Below are 18,281 nucleotides of genomic sequence, written 5' to 3' on the forward strand. Positions count from 1 at the left end.
CTTCTTTGAACAACTGATATAATTCTGAAAGCATGATACTTGCCAAAAAATATGCTTACTGAAGGATTCTATTTGGAAGCAATTAATAATTAATAATAGTATCATAATGAGTGCATTTGTGGGGGTACATGGTGTCCTATCAAATATTTGCCAGGCAAGCAATAAAATTTTGAACAAATAATCTAATTTAAAGAGAAGGGTAAAAGAAAATTGAGATGAAATGAAAAGCTGTTCCAAATACTTTATAAGAAATCGTATTGGGACCAGAGTCATCTAGCAGCAGCTGCCACTCTGAATTTCGGTTTCCATGCAAAACTAGAAGAGCTAGTCTTCAGCTTGTGCTTTTTCCTAGGCAAAAATCCCTGAGGCAAGTAAATTCAAAGCACTGTGAACAACTCTAAGGGTGAGTTGGTCTTACCCTCTACCCTAGACCTACAAAATCTGATTACCCAAATGGATTAAGAATCTGTGTTTTTAATAGGCACCCCAGGTGATTCTGTTGTACAGCTAAATTTGGAAACCATTGCTCTGGAGAGAAAAACAGAAAGCTAATGCTGACACAATTGGTACATCTGTGATGGCACTGAAGCAGGCATTCAGAATTCTCAGGAAATGCCAAGTCAGGAATGGCCTTTTTGGCTCAATACCCCACCCTTTTGCCCCTCCCTCCCAGGAGCTAAGAATTTTCCCTTCTTTAAACATCACACTTAGGCAATGTGGTGCAGTCGGGGTGCGTGACTCCCGACAGTCTCTGCAGCCGCTGTGTGTCCTGAGAGCTGGGGGAAGGCTGGCACTGATGGAAACAGCATGACTGAGAGGTGGACAGGTGGAAAGTGCTGCCCTTCAATGACACAATCCTTTGAAGCTCAGGATGCAGTTTAAATCTTTCCTTAATGTGAATAAGGTCAATTGACTTCCTATCTTTAAACTACCTTTCTAGCATAGGATTTTAAAACTTTTTTAACATCTCAAGTGAAAACTAGATCCATCCAATGATGTGAATGATTTGGAATTAAACTGGCATACAGTCCAAAATGAATCTCTAAATTATTTAATCTTTAAATTGTGTATTTATTGGGGACTGGACTACAAAGAGGAGTAACTGACCACAGGCATGGTTTATCTTCAAATGTGTTTTAAATCTATGTTTGTGCTATTTTACATCTGAAAAATTAAATGCCACATTTAATTCACAAACTCGTCCTTGTGTATTGATTTTTAAATTATATCACCATAACTGCACCATGTTGCCTAAGTGACATTATGCTACATGATAAACTGCTAATAACGAAGACCTAAAAAGAGGCTCCATCTGCACATCAGATTTCTGAAGAGCAATCAAGGTAGCACTTGTGCTAAACTGTGCTTAAGGTGCCATGACTCCCGATAGTGTCTGCAGCCCCTGTGTGCTCTGAGTACCGAGGAAAGGTTGGCATTGATAGAAATAGCAGAATTGAGGGGCGGACAGGTAGAAAGTCCTGCCCTTCCAATCATTAAAAAATCAGGAAACAACAGGTACTGGGGAGGATGTGGAGAAATAGGAACACTTTTACACTGTTGGTGGGGCTGTAAACTAGTTCAACCATTGTGGAAAACAGTGTGGCGATTCCTCAAGGATCTAGAACTAGAAATACCATTTGACCCAGCCATCCCATTACTGGGTATATACCCAAAGGATTATAAATCATGCTGCTATAAAGACACAAGGACACATATGTTTATTGCAGCACTATTCACAATAGCAAAGACTTGGAATCAACCCAAATGTCCATCAGTGACAGAATAGATTAAGAAAATGTGGCACATATACACCATGGAATACTATGCAGCCATAAAAAAGGATGAGTTTGTGTCCTTTGTAGGGACATGGATGCAGCTGGAAACCATCATTCTCAGCAAACTATCGAAAGAACAGAAAACCAAACACCACATGTTCTCACTCCTAGGTGGGAACTGAACAATGAGATCACTTGGACACAGGAAGGGGAACATCACACACCGGGGCCTGTTGTGGGGAAGGGGGAGGAGGGACAGGGGAGGGCTAGCATTAGGAGATACACCTAATGTAAATGACGAGTTAATGGGTGCAGCACACCAACATGGCACATGTATACATATGTAACAAACCTGCACGTTGTGTACATGTACACTAGAACTTAAGGTATAATATTAAAAAAAAACAAAGAAAGAAAAAGGAAGTCCTGCCTTTCGATGACACGCTCCTCTGAAGCTCAGGTTGCAATTTGAATCTTTTTATTAATGTGAATAAGGTCGATTGAGTTTAAGGAACCTATATTCAGGGAACTAATCATCTTTAGATTTGCAACATAGTTGGAAGGACAAAATCTACCTCTCTGACCTTTGTACACTGCTTTTGATGGTCACCAAAAACAATGCAGGCCACGGCAAAAAGAAGAGCCTACAGAGTAGTGGAAATAAGTAGACATATAACTTATATATAAACACACACATGTACATACACAAACACAAAAGTGTATGCCAACGTGGCAGGCAGGATGCAAAGGAAGCCAGAGGTTGGGTACACTGCAGGAAGAAAACAAGAAAGGCCAGTGGGGCAGAACTTACCCAGTTCTATTTGCAGGAGGAATAAGAAGCCACTTCTTAAAAGTATTCCTAAGAGAAAGGAGAATAAAGTTATACAAACTTGGTCCAAGAACACTAGGTCAGTACGGGAAGGAAAAGGAGATTTAGGGACAGTTGTTTGCCTGAGTCACAGCAAAAAAGCCTGGAATACACGAAGTGAAAAATAAAAGATTTCTTTCACTAAATTTTCAGTCAGGTACAGAGCATGAAAAACAATACTCCTCTGGCCTGTATAACAGAGTATGAAGGAGTTAATCATCACTTCTCACTTCTAGGGAATGTGGAGCTCACCAGAGCAGAGGGATACAGCAGCCTGGGCATGAAGTTGGACCTGCCTCCTACTGGAATCGGGGAGATGTGGAAGAGAATGACAGAGGGAGGAAGAGGGAGCAGTCTGGCAGAGAGTGCTAGCTCCTAAGCTCATGTGAGGCATCTATGGGGCTTTCTGAACCAGCTGGAGAAATCTGAAAGCCATCTCCATTTCCACAATTACAGACAGGAACAGAGGTAGAGAAATACCTTTTTTTCTTTCTTACATTATGACCTCATAGTAACCTCCATGAAGGCATGACCTGGGGAAATAGGGGTCATCCATTTTTTAAAGAATGTGGTGATATATCAAAGATGACTTACGTCTTGATCTAGCATGTGGCGTTACAGATGGATAAAAGGAGACACATTTATCTATGTATACATACACACATGCACACACATGCATACATGTATTATGGTTGCAATCACGTTTAAATATAGACACATACACTCTTCTCTTACTTTATTAAAATACTGAGTTTACTTCACATATATATTTTTGTCTCCCCATCATTTCCATGTCTGACCACTGCTACCATTATGTCATATTGCAACATTCCATACATACTTAAAACCAAAGGGTGGAGTTCCATCTTTAAAAACCAAATAGGCATTTTGGACAACACATTCTTGGCAATGGAACCTGGAAAACATTTACTAAACACAGTAGGGAAAGCTCTCCCTCTGCATTACAGAGAGGACAACCAGATATCAACTGTTACAGAAATGAAATGAGATGAAAGTTTTTTAACAAATTGTTTAAACTCTTTTCTTAAAGTGACTTCCTCCACTGCCAGAGATCTTGGATAGCTTCCTGGTTAGTTATCTGGAAGCAATTCTTCACATAACTGATGAGCTTAGCTTCCACTTTAGGAAGAGAACTCCCTTGTTCTATACTTGCTTGCATTTTTGCTTTAATGTCTTCTACAGGACTAGGTGCTTTTGGTGTTTCAGGAGATTTTTTATTCCTGTTTTTTTTGTTTTGTTTTGTTTTTTGAGATGGAGTCTCACTCTGTCGCCCAGGCAGAGTGCAGTGGCGCAATCTCGGCTCACTGCAAGCTCCACCTCCCGGGTTCACGCCACTCTCCTGCCTCAGCCTCCCGAGTAGCTGGGACTACAGGCGCCCGCCACCACACCTGGCTAATTTTTTGTATTTTTTAATAGAGACGGGGTTTCACCATGTTATCCAGAATGGGCTCGATCTTCTGACCTCATGATCCATTCGCCTCAGCCTCCCAAAGTGCTGGGATTACAGGCGTGAGCCACCACGCCCGGTCTTGACCTTTTGATCTGAGTGTTGGTGGTTTTAAGTCTTTTCCATTCTAGTTTTATTTTTGTGAATTTTTGGCTGGTATATCTTATACAGATTTTTTCACTGGAGCTTTTTCTTCAGTTTCCTCATCATCTTCATCATGATCATCATCGTCTTCACAGCAGGATTTACTTTTTTCCATGAAACCCTGCTACCACCTGCAGGAGCAGATCACTTTCCAGATATACTTAAGAGTTTCACATCCTCCTCCTCCTCATCTTCTGACTCTGCGTCTTCCTCCACAGCTACTAAGTGCTGTCCACTAATATGCACTGGCCCTAAACCACAATTCAATTGTAAGACCACAGGTAGTGGTATTTCAAAGCCCCCAAGGGAAACTGTTGCCTGTACAGACATTTTCAAAGTTGCCACTGTTACTTTAATTGGACTACCTTTGTAATTCATTGCTTCTGCTTCAACAATGTGCAATTCATATTTTGCACCAGCCCCTAAACTGATGGTTCTTAAAGATAACTGGAGCTCATTTTCATCATCATTCACCTTAAAGTGATCATCTTTGTTGGTCTTTGGTTCACAATTGAAAAGATAGTTCTGGGGCCTCAAGGGACTCATATCCCTGTTCATCGAATCCTCCATGGAGTGGCGGCATGCACTTAAGTGGGAGAGAAGGCAAACAGAGATAAATGACTACTGCTCCAGGGAACAGCCCCGCAGAACAGAATCACACCCAACACATACATTCTTATACACTTTTTTTTTTTTTTTTTTTTTTGCAGAAATAACAACTATTGCTGATGGATTTGATGACAACCCAGATGGTGGGTGGTGATGCCATTTCCTGAGTAGGGAAAACCGGGAGAGGAATCAGAGTGGGTCGGAGGAATTATTAACAAGAGTTCAGTTCAGGACTCATTCAGTTTGAGATGAAAATGCTAAGTACGCAGTGGATGCACTATGTGGGGTTCAGAGGAGAGATTGCAGGAGATGTCAAATGGAGCATCATCAGCATTTAAAGTCATGGCCCCAGATGAGCTCCCTATGAGGAGAGGGTAGACGGAAAACAGAAAGCAGCCTAGAACTGAGCCCATGGAACCCTAGTTTTGTGGCTGGACTGAGGAAGCGGAAGAATAAGGAAACTAAGATTTATGTTGAATTCAGTTGAATTTCATAGAATTGTGTCTCTCCAATTATAGTCCTTGGTTTACCCTAAGGGAAAGGGTTTTATGATCAAATTATATGGGATATCTCTCATATACCGCTCCCTCTGGGAGTTTCAGAGGACCAGAGCAATACTTAACGATGAAAGATTCTGAGATGTCCTTAAAGGAAAAAGTTAAATTTTAAAAGAGCATTTCTTTAAGTCAGGGGTTCTTGGAATGTGATCCCCAAACCAGCGGTATGAGTATCACCTGAGAACTTGTGAGGAATGTTCATCCTCAGCTCCCCGCAGACTTACAGAATCAGAAGCTCTAAAAGTGAGACCCTGCAATCTGTGTTATAATGACCTGCCACAGTGACTCTGATGTGTGATTCAAAGACCACAGTCCCAAACATTTGGCCATTTTTATTTTGTTGACAAATAAGCACTTTCCAAAATGTCCTAGTTGGAAAATATTGTTACTGCAGACCCCAGTTTTAAGATCTTTAGTTTAACAAACTTTAAAGTGCAGAATCACTATTAAGAATTAAGTTCACAGCTGGGCACAGTGGCTCACACCTATAATCCTAGCACTTTGGGAGGCTGAGTTGGGCGGGTCACCTGAGGTCAGGAGGAGTTTGGAACCAGCCTGGCCAACATGGTGAAACCCCCATCTCTACTAAAGACACAAAAATTAGCTGGGTGTGGTGGCCCATACCTGCAGTCCCAGCTACTTGAGAGGCTGAGGTGGGAAGATCGCTTGAATCCAGGAGGCAGAGGTTGCAGTGAGCCAAGATTGTACCACTGCACTCAAGCCTGGGCAAAAAAGCAAGACTCCATCTAAAAAACAAACAAAAAGAGAATTAAATTTACTATCTCACTTTTTCTATATTTGTTGCTAAATCATCATGCCCCAAAATATTTCTATCCATTAAAAAGTGGCTTTTTGCCAACAAACTGCACTTGGTTATGTGCCAGTCTATGATATATTTTAAAATATGTTTTATTTCGTTGTTGCTTTTTTTTGAGATGGAGCCTTGCTCTGTCACCCAGGCTGGAGTGCAGTGGCATAATCTCGGCTAACTGCAACCTCTGCCTCCTGGGTTCAAGTGATTCTCATGCCTCAGCCTCTCCAGTAGTTGGAATTACAGGTGCAAATCACCATACCCAGTTAATTTTTGTATTTTTTTAGTAGAGACGGGATTTCACCATGTTGCCCAGGCTGGTCTCGAACTCCTGACCTCTAGTGATCCGCTGGTCTCAGCCTCCCAAAGTGCTGGGATTACAGATGTGAGCCACCATGACCAGCTTCAAATACGTTTTTAAATTTTACAAATAGAGTGATCTCTTTTGCCTTCCTAAACAGATCAAATTATCTACACCTGCACTATCTAATAAGTTAGCCCCTGACTATATGTGGCTATTTACATTTAAATTGCCTAAACAAAATGTTAACAGTTTCTCAATCACACTATCCACATTTCAAGTGCTTGATAGCCACATGTAGCTCACAGTTACCACATCAGCAGTGCATATCTAGAACATTCATTGAACAGCACTGATTTAGATTATGAAGAGTTCCTCGCTTTTGTTGCCAATGAATCCCTCATAGCCAGCATTTTTTAGAAGAAAGCAATTGTGATACGTGAGTGTGATCCTCGTTTTTCCAGAGAACATCAGTCTTGATGGAGAAGATTAGGGAGGGGCAATGAAAAACTCAGCTAAGAAAATCAGTGGTCGGTCGGGTGTGGTGACTCACGGCTGTAATCCCAGCGCTTTAGGAGGCTGAGGTGGGCAGATCACCTGAGGTCAGGAGTTTGAGACCAGCCTGCCAACATGGTAAAACCCCATCTCTACTCAAAATACAAAAATTAGCTGGGCGTGGTGGTGGGTGCCTGCAATCCCAGCTACTTGGGAGGCTGAGGCAGGAGAATCGCCTCAATCCAGGAGACAGAGGTTGCAGTGAACCAAGATTGTGCCACTGCACTCCAGTCTGGGCAACAGAGCGAGACTCCATCTTAAAAAAAAAAAAAAAAAACAGGAAAAGAAAAGAAAGAAAATCAGTAGTCTGGAACTTTAAGCTCAAACGTCTCCCTTATTTTTCTACAGAGTCTTAGGTATCTCATGCTCCAACCCCATTGAAGATCCCCTCCTGTTGCCCTTGAAATCTGCTCCTCTCACCACATAACAGCCTGGTCCAGCCATCACCCCTTTACCACCACTGCTGCTGCTGGTGTCAATTCTCACTGTCATGGTCATTCTCACCACATATTCTGGCCATTCAGCATCTTTGAAACCCCCTTTTCTGCACTTGGGCACTCCCACTTTATGAATCCATGCTTTCTTAAACTAGATGCCTTCCCCTTGCTAGTCTCCCTTGCAGTCTATGCAGAAGCCTTTGACCTAGGCTCCACCAGTCAGGTGCATCCATGGGAGATTTCAATTTGGGAGAAAGCAATACAATTAAAAGGCACCACCCAGGCACTATGTGATAGCATGCTGGTGAGGATGGCAGAGAGTGGCCACAGACATTCTGCTTTCAGCGGGAGCAGCAGCAACAGTCTGGAGGTAGTGTCCCATGCTCAATGTCAGCAAGGCAAATCCCTGTCCTGGCTCAGCATGGCAGGAGGATCGCCACCAGAACAACCCACTGATGTGACTTGCATCTTATTCCTGGCTATAAAACATCCAAAGCCCCATTCTGTGGCTTCTTGGAAATTCTGTGAGCTATCTTTTAATATGTTCCTTTTCAGCTCAAATTAGCAAGAGTGGGTTCTGTTGCTTGTAAATAGCATCCATAGCAGAAATTCCTACCCAAGTTGGAACGAGTTCTCTTTATAGCATTTACCCACACACATTGATTATATGGCTTGTGTTAGACTCTCTGCCAGGGACTGGAGATACAAACATATAGGGGAATTGTTCTCAAGGGGCTTAAAATTCAGGCAAAGAAACAGATCAGGACAACAATAAGGACTTTAAAATACTGTTGGTGGTCGTGACAGAAATACAAATGTGGCATCGTGGAGACCCAAAGGACAGGAAGGAGGAAAGCAAACAGGGGAAGTCTTTAAGGAGAAGATGGCTCTTGAACTGAGTTGTCCAAGATAAACAGGTGTTTGACAGGCAGACAATAGGACAAAGGAAAGGAAAAAGCACGCAACAGGGGGAGCAGGCTGCTTCAGTCTTCCTTGTTCTGGAAGCAATGGTCAAAGCCTGTGGTCAGATGGGGACAGGTAGGAGTCCAGGCAGCAAACAAGGCCAGAGAAACCATGAAAACAATAGTGTCATTTGAGTGACTACTGCTTACATTGTTCTAACCATTTTACATTGTATTAACTCATTCATGCCTCATTACAACACTAGGAAGTGGATGACTCTATCAGCCTTACATTATAAAATACTAAGGCAGGCTGGGTGTGGTGGCTCATACCTGTAATCCCAGCAGTTTGGGAAACTGAGGCAGGTGGATCACCTGAGGCCAGGAGTTTGAGACCAGCTTGGCCAACATGGTGAAACCCCATCTCTACTAAAAATACAAAAATCAGCCAGGTGTGGTGGCGGGTACCTGTAGTCCCAGCTACTCTGGGAGCTGAGGCAAGAGAATCTCTTGAACCCAGGAGGCAGAGGTTGCAATGAGCCAAGATTGTGCCACTGCACTCCAGTCTGGGCAACAGAGCAAGACTCCATCTCAGAAAACATAAAATAAAAAATAAAACACTAAGGCAGAAAGGAGACTTGCCCAGGTTACACACACCTAGGGGGCAGCAAGAAGGAAGGTTTTACCCCATGATACAGCTCTAGAGTCCATACTTTTAACCACCCATGCTACTACAGCCAGCCGGGAGCCCGTGCAGGGCATCTTTATATTCCATTCTAAGGAGCTTGGACTTGACCTTCTAGCAGTGCTAAAAGGTTTTTTTGTTTGTTTGTCTGTTTAACTTTTAAGTTCAGAAATACATGTGCGAGTTTGTTGTATAAATTCTGTGCCACAGGGTTTTGGTGTGCAGATTATTTTGTCACCCAGGTAATAAGCATAGTACCCAACAGGCAGTTTTTCGATCCTCACCCTCTTCCCATCCTCCACCCTCAAACTGGTATCTGTTGTTCCCTTATGTCCATGTGTACTCAATGTTTAGTTCCCACTTATAAGTAAGAACGTGTGGTATTTGGTTTTCTGTTCCTGTGTTAGCTTGCTAAGGATAGTGGTCTCCAGCTCTATCCATGTTGCTGCAAAGGACATGATCTTGCTCTTTCGTATAGTTTCATAGTATTCCTTGGTGTATATGTACCACCTTTTCTGTGTCCAGTCTACCATTGATGGGCGTTTAGGTTAATTCCTTGTCTTTGCTATTATGTAGAGTACACTAAAAGCTTTTAAGTAGGTGAGTGGGATGATCAGACTTGTGTTTTAGGAAAAACAAGGTATTTACAGAACAAGGCAGCCTGAGTATGGGTAGCTAAGCAGAAAGACCTGACTCCACTTCCCACAATGCACACACACACATCCCTCCTCCTGGAGCCTGCCATACAAACCAGGACAAAAAGGCAAGCTTTTGGGAAAGGGATTCAAAACCAAGGAAGAAACAGCAATTCTTAGCAGAATATCTCACAATAGGCTTGGGGCACAACCATGGTTCCTGACTTAGCAGCTTTGTGACCCTAGGCAAATTATTAGGTTGGTGCAAATTAACTGTGACTTTTGCCATTGAAAGTAATGGCAAAAAAAATGCAATTTTGCACCAACCTAATACTTCACTGATTTAAGCTTCATTTTTTTCTGTGACAGTGGAGAAACAGAATGAAAATTCCTATTCCAAAACTCTGGGAGAAGGTCACACGTGTTTTCAGAATTCAGATTTCTGGATGATAGAACAGTAACATGTTGTATATACCATGTATTATGTAACACACCCAGCGAGCTCTGATGCATTCCTCTGTAATCAAATTCATTAACATTTCTGCAGCAAAACATACATATTCACAAGTGGGATAAATCAAAACTAGAAAAAGTCTCACATAAGTTCTAGTTAAGTTTTTCTGTCAAAAGATTTCAGGTCAGGCTCATTTCACATTCAAATGAATTATGAAAAGCTTGAGGCTTTCAAAGATTTTCAGGTTTCCAAATGTGAATCAGGGATTGTGCCCCTCTTTCTATACTATATTGCTTTAGAGCTGTTGTAAGAATTAGGTGAGATAATGCATGTAAAGCACTTAGGTTCTGCTATCCCTCCCAACTGTCAACGAATGTGACCCAGGATCCCAGCTACAGAGCCCACGTGCCTCAACTCTGCCATTTCAAAAAGTTCAAACTGGAGCCGTTTTCATCCCCTCTTTTCACCGTGGGTTCTAATCTTTACTGCCTGTGAGCCCTACCACCAATCATAATGCTTTCTCCCTCATTTTTCTTGGAAATTCTAGCAAGTTTTCATGCAGTCGGGCCCCTCATGAAGTCCCCAAGTTCCTAAGGTGAGTGCTATAGACCAGCCCACCCCACATGCCTTGATGCACTGGCCTGTCCGCAGGACCATTCCTGGGAGGTGTGGAGCTGTGGCGAATCACACTGTGAGGGAACTTCCTTGCATCCATGATATTTTTGAAAGCAAAATGTCGTTAAAACTAGGAAAAGTGATCATTACATTTTACTAAATATGGGAAAGACATAGCAAGGGAATCACACAGAACTTCAGCCAGGCAATGGTCAGCAAGGAAACGTTTATTGACTGTGTTTCAGGCATGATGCTGCTAGGCCACCTGCCCCACCCTTAAGGACAGCAAAATTTCTATCCCTTCTTCTCCAACCCTCCACTATACTCCTTTATCTCTATCAGAGCTTTGCTGAAATCAGTATCACTGTCATCCTCATCATCCTTCCATGAATACAGTGCTTTAAAACTTACTTAGGACTCACACACACATCACCTTGTTCCTGCCTCACAGCTGCATGGGTTGTTATGATTAAACCTGTTTCACAGGTGAAAAAACTGGAGCTTTTGGAGTCTGAAAGTTGTTACCCATGTCTTTATCTTTCTCTTCTATGGGACACTGCCTCCTAAGCAGGCAATTTTCATGAAATGCTGCTTGCTCCAGCAGAGACCCTGGAGACAAAAACATCAAGCAATCCTGAGTAATGCATATCACACCCACAGACTAAGCCATCAGTTCCATTTCATGTGTTTGACTGGACTAACTCAGGAGGCTTCCCTGGACTGGCCATTAGGCCTAGGGTGTAGAATGATCACAGTTCACCTGTCTGCAAAGAGAAGGAGAGCTCCTGAGTGTTGACATTTCCATCTTCATTACCAAGAACAGTACCTCCCACACCCTGACTGACCATCAGATTTACCCTGGGAAATGTTTTAAACTCATATTTCCAGGCCAGTCCCCAGAGATGCTGAGACCATCAATCTTAGGTAAAGGCTGGGAATGTGTTTTTCTTATCTGCCCCCAGATGACTCTGGTACAAAGGCAGTGTGGGGAACCACTGACCTAGAAAAATCAAGAGTCACATATTACGAACAAACCACTTTAAACATACCAGATCCTAATTTCTGGCCACTTAAAATGTTGTGGCCACACTAGGGACAGAAAGGAAATGGCTTGGGAATATTCATGCAAACAGCTGTAATAAATATTCACTTTGGATAACTTTTGTACAAATGACATAGAGATGTTGTGAAGGAAGTATTTAAAAAATTAGGTGGAATGACAAATGAATATTGGGGATCAATAAGATGCTCTCAGGTAGATTTGTATGAGGGCTTGTTGCTCATTCTTCACCTTTCTCTTTTTCCCCACTGCCTTCCCTTACCATTCCCAAGTAGCAGCTTATTTCAGTTGCAAGATAACACTTCAGAAATCAAACGGAAACCGAAAAATTACTTCTCTGGTTAGCATTTGTTTGGCAATATGTTTACTGCCTCTATTCAGCCCTGAGCAACTGCCAGGAAAGCCAAAAAGAGGGCAAGAGCTCTATTCATCTAATTACTTCAGCAGAAGAAAAATGTGTTAATTAACTGACCTTAATAATTCATATATATCTGAACCAAGGGATCATTAGACTTGCACGCAGGGCCTGGCATCTGAATAAAGGATCACTGGAATGATCTCACAGGCAGCCTCATTTTGGAGAGCTGATCTATTTTTGTTTTCTCAAGAACAGATCTACCGCCTCCAAAAATGATTGAAGAACTTTTCTGCAAATTACAGGTGTGCAGTAATACCATGATTCCTCCAATTTCCTTAGCCCCTCAGGCGGATGCGAAATATTTTTAGAATCACAACAGCCTAACATATTAATTGGATTTTATTATGCTGGCTGCTGATTGGAACATTATACAGTAAAGGGGAATGTGACTCTGTGTGTCCTCTATAGACTTCCAAATAAGAATGAGGAGTGACAAGCATGAGGCTTGCTTTGCTGGGGAACTGACAGAATCATTCAAATCACAGTTCCCTCTCAAATATGCTACTGTGCAGAAACCAGCCCAGGAAGTAGTGGGACAGGCCTCAGCTTTTGAAGACAGTCTAAGGTAGAGAAAGGATGGTGATAATTTTATTCTCAAACATAGTGGGACCCATGGCAGGTACACTGTTTACATTTGCCTTCCTGGGGTTTTGGCAGGGGGAGTGCAGGTCCATTTTAAATCCATAGATAGAAAGGCAAAAGTGAATCATGGTGCATTTGCAATGGAAATAAATCATTTTCCAAAAGCATTTATGAAACAATTACACAGGCATCGTAGATGGAAAAGCACATAGATGGAGGCTGTGAGTCTATTTCACAGAGGACAAACAAAAAATGACAAAGAGTGGCAGGAGGTTCTCCAGAGGGTCAGCAAGACATGGCAGTGATGACAAAGACACAGCTGCCATGGCGGCCGGGCCACAGCACCTGCCCCCTGGCAATGACTCCAGCCCATCAGGCCAAGGCTGTCACTGCAGTGTGTGCACCACAGCTGAGCCCCAGAGCCAGCTGCAGAGCAGGGGGATGCCTGTCCTTGCCAGAGGCCCCAGAGGAGGTGGGAACAGGCTAGGAGCACTGCCAACACAGGACCCCAGGTGTCCATGGGTTCCAGGGTGTTACAGGTTGAATTATATCCCTCCTCCCAAATTCATGTGTTGAAGTCCTAATCCCCAGTGCCTCAGAATGTGAATTTATTTGGAAATAGGGTCGTTGCAGTTAAAATTAGTTAATGAAGTCATCCTGGGGTTGGATATGCCCCTCATCCAAAATTTATCCATTTATAGAAAGAATGCCATGTGAAGAGGCAGACATACACTGGGAGAATGCCATGTGAAGGTTGGAGTTACTGCTACAAGCCAAGAAACTACCAAAAGCCAGGAGAGAGCCCTGGAATAGATCCTTCTCTAGCACCTTCACAGGGAGCATGGCACTGCTGACACCTTGATTTCAGACTTCCAACCTCCGCAACTGAGAAACAATAAGTTTCTGTTGTTCCAAGCCATCCAGTTTGTGGTACTTTGATACAGCAGCCCTATGAAACTAAAACACTGGGCCATCAAGCCTATTTCTCCATCTATAAAATAGGGTTGCTTAAATAGCACCTGTTCATAGGATTGTTATGAGCATGAAATGAGACAATGCTGGTAATGTGGTTAGCTCTATTCTTGGCATATAAAGGGCATTCAATAAAAGTGAGTTAGCTACTGTTTAAGGGGCTACAGAATCAAATTAGCAAAATAGTGGTGACGGTGGACATCCATCTGTAATCTTTACCCTCCTAGGTTTTGTTTGTACATCCCCTGAATTGTGATACATATTTTCTATCACAATGGCTAAAATATTTATCTGCATGGCTGATTCACAAACACCGCAACTCTCAAATTCTTCTTTCCATATCACTGCTTCACTAAATCACTCCTGGCTTTCAAATCCTTCACCAGCCCCTCTCTCTGCACCTTCCTCACTCCCTGTATCTCCATCCATCTCCACCCACATCCTTTTCCTCTTTTCCCTTTCTGTTTGCTGTGCCCACCTCCAGCTATAAATCTTTGCTCTCCAGCTGCTCTGCCTGGAGCAATCTCCCATTGTGGGCCCTCTCCTTTCTTTAAGCCCCCTCTCTCATCCTACTGTCTGCTCAAAAAACCCATCCACATCCAATTATAGTGAATGAAAATGGGAGGCAGGTTCCCACTCATACCTAAACATCAACTACCTTCTAACCCTAACCCACTCACAACTGTTAAAAATAAACCTTTAAAAAACAGAATAAGTCATATTAATGCAACCTCTCATTGCACCACAAGGAACTGTGACTCCACGTCCTGCACAGAAACGCTGCATGTGCATGGCAGGGAGGTGTGCATGGATGCCAGTTCAGGAGAGCGAGCTGCTGGGGAGGTGGCCTGAGCCCCCTCACCTTCCCTGCCCTGCACTGGTGTCTACTAGACACCCCCAGGGAAAGGCAGAAGTAGAGCACCCAATAATTCATCTGTAAACCCACAGAAAGAAAACCACGCCACACAGGCAGTCCCTTCCTCCCTCACTACTCTAATCACCATGAGTCAACCTTTTGGGATTTTCCTCCCACCAATTTTAGAAGCAGCAGCCAAGATAGGAGTTGAATCCAGTACAGCAGTGTACAAGTTTGTGGTGAGAGGAGCTCTTCTACTCTTTACCAACATCTTGTTATCAACAAGTAGATAGTAGATGGTTCTCATGTTTGCCTGCCAGCACCTCCTGGTTTCTTTTGAGGAACTGTTTCTTCCCTGTTCCATATGAGTCTCATGATGCAATTAAGCACAAACATGCACACAGAAACAACTGACCCAGATTGGGTCAATCATCATACCTCATTGCCCTGACCACAGTGACTGCCCTAGGAATAGGCATGAGCTATGATGACCCAGTGGAGCCCTTCTCTATGTAGGCAGAGAGTGAGAGAAGTGCCTTTCCCACTGGGGCTGGTTGCTAAACTGGAAGGATGTTTCCATGGGATTTTCATTAACTATCTTCCTCATTGCATTAGGAGACCTTGCCTGCAGGAAGAGGACAAGCCAAAGAGGGAGGGCAGAGGAGAGAGACTGACAGACGCCCACACAAAGCTATAGCAGCAGCATTGGAGCCTCAGGATCCAGCCAAGCTTAAACCATAGCCACCCCCCACACACCCTCAGTTCCAGAGTTGCAGGAGTCTTATTTAGCCTGATTGGAATCGGAGTCCTGGTACTTACAACCAGAGCTGATATTTAGCTTATTTACATCCATAGGGTGGTAATGATACAGAAGGGCTGGGCTCTCGGCTAAATCTCACCCTTAAGCCTTGAACCACACTGTAAGCGAAAACAGCTGACCCTGTTTTTCATCAAAATGTTGCCTTTTTGACCTGCCCCACCCCTAGCCTGTGTCCATAAAAGACTTCAGCTGGCAGAGCAATACAAGCCGCCGAGTGTCGAGAATACAAGTGTCTAAGCAGTGAGCAGAGAAGCAAGTGAGTGTCAGAGACTAAGACAGATGCAGCTAACCTCAGACAGCGTGGTTCTGGAAAGGGGCCCCGTCCGAAGACTGCCAGGTTTCAGAGAACAATCACCTTCCCATTCCCTTTCTAGCCCCGCTTTCTGCTGACAGCCACCCACCACTCAATAAAGGCTCCTGCATTCATCGTCTTTTAAACAGTTCACGTGACCTGATTCTTCCTGGACACCAGACGAGAACCTGGGTGCTGAGAGGGCGGGGGCTACCACCCTGAACTTCCACTGAGCTGCTTGGCACTTGGCCATCCCTAGACGGCAGAGCTGAAAGAGCACTGGTTGTGACACACTTGGATGTTGCTGCAGGGCCCGCACAGAGCCTGATCGCGCCAGAGAGGAGCGACCAACCAGTTTCAGTGTTCATTTGCTCCAGTTCTCACACTCACTTTCACACGCTCCCGCGTGGAGTGGCCAGCAGCAGGCTGAGTGAAACAAGCCACTCCAGTTCCCACCTGCGAAGGGGGTCACACGATCTTTCCCGTCTCATTATCTACAGTTTATGGTCAGCAGCCATTTTGACTGTGTTATTGGTTGTTTAATATTTTGATAATCACCACAGCTTTCAGCAAAAAAGTCCTGACCCATTGGAGTAGGTGGTTAGCAGTGCTACCCGGGCTGTGAGTGGGCAGCCTCCATTCCCTGCAGCCTATGGCTGCCTCTTTAGAATTTCTTCCTCCCCAGATCCCACCACAACAGGGGATGAGACCTGAAAACTCTCTTCCCATCCCTAACATGTGAGGAGGAGAGCTGCAGGGGCAAAACTAAGCTTTTATTCCTTATCTTGACGTAGTCCCTGGCTAGAGACATCCCAAAAGACAGGACACAAGACTCCACAGGTATGTTCCATAAGGAAGAGATCAGAGCAAAGTCAAGGAAGATGAAAAATGACTGTTCAGAGAGCAAAAGTTCAGAGAAACAGTGGGTTCTCCTCCTCCTGGGAAGATGGCACTGCCCATAGAAGGATAAGTACAGTTTTCCCTTTATAGGAAGACTGAGCTATGAGTGGGAGGCTGGTGAGCATTCCACACGCTATGTACTGAATTATGTCCCTGCAAAATTCACATATTGAAGCCCAAACCCCCAATATGATGGTATTTAAAGATGAGGCCTTTGGGAGGTAATTAGGTTAGATGAAATCTTGACTGTGGGGTCCTCATGATGGGATTAGTGCCCTAATAAGAGGAGATACCAGAAAGTTCTCTCCCCTGTCTCCCCTGCCCCTCCTCCCCTCTCTTTTTGTTTCCCCACCATGTGAGGACACAGTGAGAGGGTACCCATCTACAGACCAGGAAAGGGGTCCCCACCAGAAACTCACCTCACTGGCATCTTGATCTTGGACTTTTGGCCTCCATAACTGTGAGAAAATAAGTTTCTGTTGTTTAAGCCACTCAGTCGATGGTATTTTGTCATGTTAACCCAAGCTGACTAAAGCATCATGAAACCAAGAACCTGGCTGAGTATATGGATTCTGAAAGCAATGGAGCAACCCAAAATGTTGAGAAAACAAGCCGAGAAGATGGTTCAGCCCTTCAGCCATGCAGGTGAGAGCAGGGGTACCCTCAGAATTTTGCTGAATGACCCCAGGCTGCCCGGGCTTTTGTCTACAGTGATGTCCTGGTAATATTTAAGCTCAGTGTTTGCTGACTCCACAGCATCCTCCCAACCAGGCAGGAATTTCAGCCCCACAAAGATGCTCTACAAACCCTCAAGAGGAGTCCTCAAAAGCTACCCCACAGGTTCTCACAGATTGGTAGGAGCAGAGCAGCCATCCCTACACACCTGCCTCCACGGCTCCACCTTCCCCATGGCTCCTGCATGGCCTCTCCACTGTTCTGCTGACTTCACTCCCCAACGGGCCTCAGCAGTTCAGAGGCTGTTTATGTAAAGGACACAGGACAAGAGTGGCATCTCTGTGTTATGCGCAGCTGTAGAGCCTCACCAGCCCCAAGGTGTGACAGGCCTTGGGCCTGGATTAGGGCCACTTATGCTGACTCAAAAGCAACACAAAACTCTAAATGTTAGGAAGAAGAGATGGGAGTCTCATTCCATGGCTTCTTGTGCAAACTGATCCATCTTCTCCCCAGATTTTAAACACCAATGCCACCAGTCACCATGGCAAAAATGTGGAATTAACCTAAGTGTCCATCAATGGATGACTGGATAAAGAAAATGTGGTACACATACACAATGGAAAATGATTCAGCCATTTTTTAAAACAGAATGAAATCATGTCTCTTGCAGCAACATGGATGGAACCAGAGACCATTGTCTTAAGGAAAAAAAGTCAGATGCAGAAAGATATCACATGTTCTCACTCATAAGTGGGAGCTAAATAATGTGTACACATGGACATAGAGTGTGGAATGGTAAACACTGGAGACTCAGAAGGGTAGGGGGCTGGGCAGGGGTAGATGATGAGAAATTACTTAGTGAGTACATTAGGTAACATACGTATGTTGGG

At 43.9% G+C, this 18,281-nt stretch overlaps 1 pseudogene; it reads right to left on the minus strand.

Annotated features, from left to right (window-relative positions):
• Positions 1-3,688: 3,688 nt before the first annotated feature.
• Positions 3,689-4,825, minus strand: LOC126949820 (nucleophosmin-like; annotated as a pseudogene).
• Between the last annotated feature and the right edge of the window lie 13,456 nt (positions 4,826-18,281).

The sequence above is a fragment of the Macaca thibetana genome, chromosome 3 (assembly GCF_024542745.1).
Source record: "Macaca thibetana thibetana isolate TM-01 chromosome 3, ASM2454274v1, whole genome shotgun sequence".
In the NCBI taxonomy this organism is placed as follows: Eukaryota; Metazoa; Chordata; class Mammalia; order Primates; family Cercopithecidae; genus Macaca; species Macaca thibetana.